Below are 8,306 nucleotides of genomic sequence, written 5' to 3' on the forward strand. Positions count from 1 at the left end.
TGTGTGTATATATTTCTCTGGAGACTCCAGCGTTTAATGGCCTTTCATTTCTCCTCACCTTGGCTGTCTCGCCACTGTTTTTTTTCTTGACACTACGCCTCCCATCCATCAGATGGTTTGTCAGCTGTTTGATTGATCTGACTGCGATGGGCCATTAGGACCAACAGCTCATTTGGTGTCTCCAGGAACAAACTGACAGCCACTGCCTCTCTGTTTATTATTCGAATTTCAAGATTTTGTGGTAAAAACGACAGAAATGAGCATGTCACACAGAAAAAGACTAAAGCCTACAGAGTGAGCTGATACTTGTTAGGGCTGAGGGTGAGCTTTTAAAATCCTGCCCTTAGAGAGAGAAAGAAAGAAGGGAGAGAGAAATGAAGCGATGGAGTCAGAGTAGCTTTGCAGCATTAGGAGCAGACAGAGAACCTGGCAACTGTAGATGTGCTACTTTGCTACAGTCTGCTTACATAACACAAAAAGCATGAAGTGAGTAGCCAGAGGCACACAAGCACAACTGATGAACTGCCGGGCAGGGAGCGCTCCTCTGAAACCTGGAGGCACCAAAGCACAGGTCATTTGACAGGTCTAAAAATAAGGTGAGAACAATGTGGTGACACAGAGTGAACGGGAACAATGGAAAAACCTTTTTTATCTTTTCGCCCACCTCTCTGAAATATATTAAGACACTGAAAGTACACCAAACCACTCTAGTTTGTCACGGCATCCTGTTCCATTGGGCTTTAAGTGACTGCATAACTTTTGATTATGCCACCCCCCAAATCCTCTTTTGGTGAACTTGCTATCGCTCCCACTCACTTTCTGACTTTCAAAGCGATTTTTATCTAAGCTGTGTGCATCGCAGCGCTCGGCTTAACTCAACCGGCCACCCATCCTAATCGGCTCTCTGGCCTGAGCGCTAACAAGCAGCGGTCAGCAAGAAATATCAGCCTGTCATGGATATTTTCCTCCTGCAGTTGACCACTGGTGCCATAATGTGCCTATAAAATGCAAATATGAAAGAAGTATTTATCCTGTTGTTCCAGACGTGCCGCTTGGAGCTAAATATACATAATCAGCTGGAGCAGTGTGAAAGTCACGAGCGGGGCAACAGAGGCTGAAGGGAGAACGTGATATCTCTGCCTTCTTAAAGTAATTTTAAGAATCCAATTTGTGAAATCTACACTTACTGATAAGATTTTTTTTCCTACTCTGCCAAAGCCGAAACATTGAAAACGTCTCCTTTTGTGCACATCTAATTGGTTTTTATTGTATCTACCCTGGTTCGTTTGCTCGTATGATCTGTAGCGATTTGAATTCTTCTTGTCTGAGCTGTTAAAGCTGGCTGGAAACCACAGTAAAAGAGAAGCATAACCCCAGAGCTTTCTAATCCACCCACAATCCTCTGCTCTGCTTCAATCTGCATACGATGTGGGAGGCTATTGTGTGAACTCGCTGATCTAATGCCACATTAAATATGGGAAGCGTATGCACGCGCCTCACACATATTATCATTCGATAAAAGTACCTGAACCGTATTCTAGGCCTAAAGCGATGAGCACACATAGAGATGTGTCACTTCTTTTCGCTGCCTGCAGTTCATCTGCATTTAAAGATTTCTCGACAAACAGGAAATCAGAAGCTTTTGTTGTTGCATACGTGAGGCCAGAAGATGAGGATACTCTGGGGATGTTGATGTGCTATAATTTGGTTTGGGGACAATATTTGCTTGCTTATATTTGCATGCTTATCTCAATAAGCATAAATAAATGCCATGGAAAGCTCAGAAGAGCCTTTATAAGCAACCGCTGCCTCCAGATATTTACAAGCAGTGTTGATGTCCAATTTTCAGTGTGCAATTTTTATGTCACACTTGACCTCACGCATTTAAATATGAGTCAGAGAAATGCTGAGAGGGCAGACGTGTGCTTTGTCCTTTGACCTGTTTATCCCCCTGTGCTAAGCATATGGATGATTTCTAACTTACTGCTCAGCATCGCTTTGACCGAGCTCCCATAATCCCTGCTGACGCATTCTGCAGGATGCTGCATGCTTTAAATAAAAAATAAAAAAAAATCCAAGTTATTTTTGTGTTGGCAAAGAAGTTGCAAAGAATGACATCACATCTGCAGCTGATTTTCTGAAAGAGAAGCACAAGCTTAAAACGATGCACAATTCTCTTCATAATAATCCACATTTAGCTCACGAGTTTTCACCATGATTCACTTGCAGTGTTATATACTGAATCTATATATTTTTGTCGGCTTATCCTTCTGCCTGCTGGAGTTAAGCAGTTTAAAGTCTCTCACTCTTTGGGTGTTTTCTTTTTCCTTCTTTTTCTTAGTAAAGGTGGAAATGAGTCACAGCAGAGCAAGGCTCAGTAATCCTGCCCTCTATGCCTTCCAGCCACATACTCCTTATTTACTCCTGACAGCTTCAAATTGAAACCGTGATCACATTTTCCACACCGCTCCTCAGCAACGCTCACTTTTAGAGCCGACTTTCCACAAGGGAAGAGAGTTTTTTTGTTCTCTTCTTCTCTTGCTACCTTCGCCTCCTGATATCTCTCTTTTCGTCTGGCTTGCTCGCTGCCTGCGGGGCTCATCAATAGCTGACCCTGACATTGTTTTATTTTCTACGAGTCCACTTCTCTCTTGGCGGACTGGACAGTCCATTTGTTAAGACTGAAGACAAAACAAACACAGTGGACTTGAGATTGGATTAGGAGAGAGGAGGTGGATTAATCACGGCCGGCGTGTTTCTCTGTGTGACGGCTACAGACAGTTTTGTCATTACCTTCAGATAAGACTGGAGCAAAGGCTTCTCCCTGCTGAATAAATAAAGCTATTTGTCTGAGCTCTCTTTGAAAAAAAAAAAAGCTTGTCTGCACACTTCAGATGATGGAGAGTAGATTTAACCAATATAATCTTCCGGGAAGAAGCAAATTCAACGATTTATGCAAGTTACTGTAGACGCATTTGGCAAAAATCCACACTCACATACTCTCAGTGCGACCTTTTAAATTTAATTTCAGTGGCACGGCTGCAGAACTTAACTCCAAAGCAGGTACTGTAAGGCACCAGTGCTGACAGTGAGAGTGGATAATACATTAAATCTATAGACTGGAACAGATGGCTCTGTCTGAACACGTGGAGTAACACACACACACCCTCACACACTTAAATGGCACACTAGCATCTCAATCCAAAAAGGAGCTAAAAAGTAATCAATACCTCCCTGGCCTTTGTGTACTCACTGTTAAATTCACAACAGATTGCCTCCAAACACACACACCTAAATGTCAGCTGCGTCCTTGCTCTTACAGGGATAACAGAAAACCCACCCATAGCCCGGAGCTAGGAAGCGTATACACAGGGTGCTCGTGACAGTCCGGCACTTTGTATGAGTCCTGGCTTTGTGCCCGGACTCGGTGTGCCGTGATGTTGTGGGCAGCAGATTGAGAGCTTGGCTGGACTTTACATTGCTCATTAGCTGCCCCAGTGGCACACAGGCCACAGAGCGAGGACAAGGATGAGATTTCTCTCCTGCACGTACGCTCGGCATGTCCCCACACATGTCACCGTGAAGCTGTCTTTGAGAAAGATGCTCAATAGCCACCACTTGCAGTCAACCCTGACCTCTGACCTTCCAGGGTGAGCACAGGAGAAGCTTTCCTTTTACTTCCTTTCTCATCATCACATAAAACGCCTGATCCAGAATAGAGGAAACAAATCTAATGCGCTCCTTTATCTCCTGCTGTTAAGTGAACATTAAGGAATTCTTTTTTCAGCAAAACAGATGGCAGCTCTAACTTTGCATGTGTGCCAGAGAACCTGCCAAAGCAATGTAAAATATCAGAAATGTAAAGATGTAGTTTAAGTTTGTGTCAGATATGAACCGAAGGAGGATTAATGAATGAAAATGCAAAATAAGACATAGCTGTGGACGTGGCATAAATAAGAAATAAGCGGTTTCTAATAAGCTCAGTGTGCATGATTTGGGTGTAGGAAAAAGAAATCGATTTAACATCTTTTCTCACAGCGGGTAGGGTGGACGGAGTCTGCTGGGGCTAGAGGTGGCGATTGTAATTATGATGTGTATTCAACTGCAGAGGTGCAGTCAGTGTAAAGCCTTGTGTCTTTCCTATCAGCAGGAGCAGACGATGCAAATAGCAATACAGCAGAAAAAAACATTTCAGGGGAACCAATCATCACAATTTCACATCATTAAAAACATCGGAGGTTGCCATGTTGGATTTATAGGAGCTGTATGGAGCATCGGCGGGCACGGTGGGAAAACACAGCTAGCCAACACTTAATTTGCATTCAGTGTTTCTTCCACTAACTGCAGTGTTTAATATTCAATCGCTGTGGGCTGCAAACGTTTAAGTTAAAGGTGCGGGCTTTAGTCACCACAGGCAAGATAATCATTGTTTCGTGCATTCACTGCAAAATGATCTACATCCCAAACCAAAAAAGAATTGATTAATGGCGACTAGTGGTGACTGTACCTCATATTTGTTGTCATTTCCTCTGTGCATATGAAACACATCAGTCACTCTGAGCAGCTGAGCTTTGTGGGTCCAAGTAGAAGTACTGAAGCTATGTTTTAGTCCGCATTCTGCATAAACACCTCCCCACCCCATGCTTCTCTTTTCTTAGCAAAGGAGATGAAGACGAGACATACAGAGAGAGGAACGGAGGCAACGTGACCATCATGTTTTGGCGTGTCAGAGGTGTTACGCTAATAGCAGCGCATCCAATCATCGAGCTGCCATAGGATCAATGCCTGTGTAACATGGCTGAAGACTGATTTTGTCCTTCAAGGGTAAAAACACCTGTGCATCCATGATCATAGCTAGCTTCTTCTCTCCTCATTCCTCTCTCCTGCTGATGCGGGAGAGGAGCTGAGTCATCCTTTAAGGTGGCAGACTGAGATTGATTTCAGGGTCACAGACAGGAGGATGGAGAACACAGGAAGCGTGGAACGCTAAACGTCAGAAAAGCCCAAGGAACGCCGTCGAAGGGAGCTTCCCTCAAAACCAAGGCCGACATCATCTATATCTTGCTGCCATGGCAACATAAACACCTTGGATACCTGTTTCCGCAACTGCTAAAATTTTACACCGGCCTAATCTAATAAAATATTGAATACACACTGAAACAAAAACCGATAACACTGCATACACTGCATACAGTACTGTGTGCTGCTTCTAAATAATAACATGCAGTGTAACTTAATTAACTGTTGCTGCTCTACATGACGGATGTACAGTGTCATTCCCCAAGTGTTGCAAGCGATTTTAACATGGCTGCAAACTAACAATGCTTCCAGGTGGACTTTGGCTCCAGTCTTTTGATCAAATATAATCTACGATATTATACCTTTGCAGTAATCTGAGGCTGTTTTCACACAGACAAATGTCTCCACTGTCTGCTCAGACTTGTGTGTGTGTGTGTGTGTGTGTGTGGGTGAGCAAGAGATGAGAGCGCAACAAGGATGATGATGACCTCGAGCTGCCAGTCTGTCACAGCGCTGGACAAATGTTTTTTGACATCTTATAATTAAGTATAAGTCAGTGCGCTGTTTGCTCAGGCTGTTTAATCTGTTGCTTCCCTGGTCTTAACGTTCCTGTGATTACTTCATGTTCCTTCGGTCCTCTCTGCTGCAGCTGCCCTCTTTACTCGCTCGCATTTCTGCAGAGCTCAGCTTTACTGAGATCTGTGACTGATTTTCACCTGCACCGTCCTTTGCTGCCTCAGCCCGTTCTGTGCTAAAAGCTTTCATTTGATGGATGATCTCAGCTGTTGCGTGCTATCCTTGAGCTGCCACCGAGTTCTGTGTACTGTTTAATTTCATTTATGTTACTGTCGCCTGCAACACCGAGGCCTTTCATCGCTGTTTTTCTAATCAGGATGAGAAAATATTTTATTCTCTGTGACGCCCTCCTTTCTAACACTGCAGTGTTGTACTTCTCTTGTTGTCTTATACACACACATACACACACACCTCCCCACTTAAAATTAAACATTAATTTAACTTTATGACTGCACTATAAATAATTACTGTGATTTAATTAGCTAACGTAGCAGGGGGATTTGCACTCGTCTACAGGGTTTGGTTTAGCCCTGATTTAATTAATGAATTCATTCACAGCCTGAGCTGGAATCATATAGTGCGAGCAACATTCACGCACACATACACAGACCTGCTACTTCCTTTCTTTTTTCTTTTTCTTTTTGCCAGGGAACAATCAATTATTTAACACTTCATTGAAGCTGCCTGCATGGCTCTGGATCTGTCAAGCTCAGCTCCCTGTCTCACAGCCAGCTACACAGACTCATGCACTTATGCAGAAAAGCATAAATACAATATTTGCATGTCTGCATTTAATGAGAAATCTGCCACTAACATGCTCTTCTCTCCCTGCTGTTGCTGTGGGTGTTTCCATGCCCTGTTTGTCCCTGACGCTGGCGGGAAGCTGCCGGGTTTTTTTTTTTTTCCCATGTGAAGCAGTGATGTGTGCACAGTTTGGGGAGCTGTTCCACAGCCCTTTTTGGAGGCGCTGACCCTCAACACTAAAAGGTTAGGGTCTCTTTAGTTCAGAGGTAACGTCACACTGCGATTGACACTGACACAGAAACACGCAGCCTATACTCAGTTCAATCTCACTATTTTTATCTGTTTTTTGTAGTAATAAAACAAAACGTGAGGTCAAACTTCATCCTTGAAGGTTTGTGACTAACTGGGTTAGGCAGATGTCTCATAAAGACGGATTTCTTGTAAATGCTACATAGATTGATTTTTGTCCTTGAATCTGACTACAATATAAATACACTGCTTAAAAAACCTACAGGAGCACTTGTCAGTGTGAGTGGTCACTGATCTGGTCAGTGAACTAACAGAGGGCGTTGTTAATCAGTTTCACCTGCTTTGGTGTTTATTACATTAACAACAGCTGCACTAGAGGGGCATCAATGAGATAACCATAACAAAACTGGACAAATAAAGACGAGGAGGCCACTGACATTTACTTCTCCTCATCTTTTCAGACTGTTTTTCACTAGTTTTGAATTTAGCTGTAGGACCAGTGTCACTAGTGGTAGCATTAGGCCAAACCTGGATCCTACAGAGATTGCACTGGTAGTTCAACTCCTCCAGGATGGCCTGTCAATGCTATTGACAGAAGGTTTGCTGTGTCTCCCAGCACAGTCTCAGGAACATGGAGGATATTTCAGGGGACAGGCATTTATTCTAGGAGAGCTAGAGAGGGCCGTAGAAGACCCTTAACTTATTAGCAGAACCGGCATCTGCTCCTCTGTGTAAGGAGGAACAGCATGAGCATTACCAGAGCTGCAAAAGGACTTCCAGCAGATCATTGGTGTGTACATCTCAGCACAGCAGAGCCGACTGGCCATTGTCACAGAACATCAAATTGCCAGATCCACCACTCCAGATCCTTTTACTGATGCGAAAGGCTCTGGAGAAACTGTGACAGTGTTATGCTGCCTATATCAACCCGACTGATTTGGTGGTGGGTCTGTGAGGGTTTGGGACGCTTATCCACAGAGGGACGCAGAGACCACTGCACCCTGACTGCTAGGTATCAGGATGAAATCCTTGGACCCACTGTCAGACCCTACGCTGATGCAGTGGGTCCTAGGTTCCTCCTCCTGCGCGGCAATGCACGGCCTTATATGGTGAGAGTATGCAGGCAGTTCCTGGAGGATGAAGGAACTGATACTATTGACTGGCCCCCATGCTTGTCTGACCTAAATCCAATAGAAGACCTCTGGAACATTATGTTTCAGGCTATCCAATGCTGCCACCTTGCACCTCAGACTGTCCCATAGCTTATTGACCTTCACCTTACTTTGCCTTGTTTTGCACTCTTTATAATGTCTCTGTGAAACGTTCCTTCGTTTGGTTGGGATCAATTTCAGCCTTAAATATAAATTTAAGATTATAAGCAGTTCTAAAGTTTTTTTTCCCATCAGCAGAAGCTAAAGTTTTAAGTCTCACTGATCAGATTTCAAGCGCACAGACATAATAAGAGGTTTTTTTAATAAAATGAAAAGAAATATGTGCCGCAAGAGAGGACTGTGATCAGCATTTCAGGCCCGGCCCTCATTAAAGATCTTGACTTATCTCCCTTAAACCTTTTAAATAGAGCAGAATTAAACAAGCATCTTTGTCTAGATCAGGCATGAAAGTCGCCTTTGTTCTCACCCAGCACAATACAAACATCTTCAGATGAGATAAAAGCGTCACGATTAAACACAACAGTTTGTGCATTCACACCATATTAA

The sequence above is a fragment of the Pundamilia nyererei genome, unplaced genomic scaffold (assembly GCF_000239375.1).
Source record: "Pundamilia nyererei isolate P.nyererei 1_Seehausen unplaced genomic scaffold, PunNye1.0 scaffold00023, whole genome shotgun sequence".
NCBI classification, from domain to species: domain Eukaryota; kingdom Metazoa; phylum Chordata; class Actinopteri; order Cichliformes; family Cichlidae; genus Pundamilia; species Pundamilia nyererei.